This window comes from Silene latifolia, chromosome 1 (assembly GCF_048544455.1).
Source record: "Silene latifolia isolate original U9 population chromosome 1, ASM4854445v1, whole genome shotgun sequence".
Classification (NCBI taxonomy): domain Eukaryota; kingdom Viridiplantae; phylum Streptophyta; class Magnoliopsida; order Caryophyllales; family Caryophyllaceae; genus Silene; species Silene latifolia.
Window position 1 is genome coordinate 33635037 of NC_133526.1, and position 2161 is coordinate 33637197.

General features: G+C 44.5%; 1 non-coding gene across 1 annotated transcript; it reads right to left on the reverse strand.

The window, feature by feature from the left end:
- Positions 1 to 274: 274 nt before the first annotated feature.
- LOC141620512 (small nucleolar RNA R71) lies at positions 275 to 381 on the reverse strand. The gene has a single exon (XR_012531982.1). It is a non-coding gene; the product is annotated as a small nucleolar RNA R71 (small nucleolar RNA).
- Positions 382 to 2161: the final 1780 nt, after the last annotated feature.

The following is a 2161-nucleotide window of genomic DNA, read 5'->3' on the forward strand; positions in this document are numbered from 1 at the left end:
GCATCCCGCCCAAGTCGGGTTAGTTGAGAAGGACTTGTTTGGAGGTCATATTGAGGAGGATGCCCATGCTCATCTCCGGAAGTTTAAGAGGAAAGTTTCGATGATGAAGAAGAATGGGGTGTCCGAAGACACCTTGAGAATGATGTTGTTTCCGTTTTCGTTGACGGGCAAAGCGGACCGGTGGTTGAACATTCACCCACCGGATACTTTCACTACTTGGGATGACTTAGCCCAAGCATTTATGGCCAAGTACTACCCTTCCTCAAAGACCGCGATGCTCCGCAACGAGATCCATACGTTCCAACAAGAGGATGGGGAGTCCTTAGGTGAGGCTTGGGACCGTTATCAAGATTTGATAGCAAGTTGCGCCCACCATGGAATACCGGAATGGTACATTACTCAAACATTCTTCCAAACTCTACTACCAAGAACTAAGGAGATGGTAAATGCCTCCGCGGGGGGAGGTTTTGACCACTTGAATGATGAAGAGGGCACGGCATTGATCAAGAAAATGGTAGACTCGGAGGCAAACTATGGTTCTAGAGGGAACATGCTACGAAGGAACGGGAAATTCCCTAAGGAAAATGCCTCCAACTCCGATACAAATGCCAAGCTCGACTTGCTCACAAAGCAATTTGAGAAGTTTTCAAAGAATCAAGTGAACCAAGCCGGGACCTCATTTGGGCCACCCATGGAAGAAGTTGCTCAAGTCGCGAGTTGTGAACTTTGTGGAGGAAGTGGTCATACTTATGATTTGTGTGGCAATAATTACAATGGGGGCTATGAAGAGAATGTTCAAGAGGTTAACGCCTTTCAAGCCTTTAACAACAATTCAAGACCCGCAAGACCTCCTTACAACAACCCAAATGTCTACAATCCAAATACCAATTTCTACCACCCCGGTTTGAGGAACCACCCCAACTTTAGCTACAAAAGCACCAATGTTCAAAACCCACAACACCTTCAACCACAAGCCCCAACCAACCCACCCGGTTTTGCTCAACAAAGGGGAATGTTCCCTAACCCAAGACCTAATCCCGGAAATCAAAACCAATGGCAAAACAACAATCAAAACCAAAATTATGGGAACCAAGCACATGGATACCAAGATTTTGGTGGCAACCAAGGGTTTTACCACGGGAGTCAAGTGAACCAAGCAAACCAAGGGTTCGGGCAAGGGTATGTTCAAGGGTTTCAAGAACAAGGTCAAGGATCAACTTTCAACAACAATGGTCCTAGAGCTAACCTAAGTGGGGGGCAAAACAACCAAGGTACCAATGCTCGGTATGACTATGGGTTCCCTTTACCCATAGCCAACCAACCACATCAAGAACCTCAAGGTGATCTCTCTCAAGTGGAGCTTTTGAAGATGATTAAGAACATGCAACTTCAACATAGCCAAGAGATAGCTAATTTTGCAAAAGCTACTCAACAAGAACAAGCAAACTTGAGAGCTACATTTCTTAAGGACATGAGGGAAATGGAATCTAGGATGGCTTCTCATGCTATGGCTAACCCTCAAAGGCCGCCCGGTGGTTTGTTGGCTCAAGGACAAAGCTCCAAAGATGCCTCAAATAGCCACCATGCTCATGCGGTAGTGCTAAGGAGTGGTTTAGAGCTTGAGGACCCTTACAAAGACCTTGAGTTGGAAGTTGATGAAGATCCCAAGGGGAATGAGGTAGAAATGGATGATGAAGAGGAAAGCTCACCCATTGAGACTTTGGGTAAAGCTAATGAAGACAAGAAAGGAAAGAAAGCTTGTGAAGATTTGACTAGAAGAGGAATTCAAGTGGACAAGGATGTTGATGGATATGTGGAAGACCTCCCTTATGAGGAGGAAGCTATTGAAGGAATACCTTTGCAACATTCTAAAAAGGTAACAAAAAGTTCGGCTCCTCCAAAGGTATCTTCCAATTCCCAACTTGTTTCTAAAATTCCTTACCCTTCAAGAGCCATAAAGAGTAGGGAAAACCTCAAGTATGCCAAATTTTGTGATATGCTTGAGAAACTTGACGTTACCCTACCCTTTACGGAGGTGATAATGAACATGCCAACCTACTCAAAATTTTTAAAAGACATTTTGACAAAGAAAAGAGTCTTGGGTGACCAAGAAATAGTGGCTATGGAAGAAGCATGTAGTGCTCATATCCTTAACAAATTG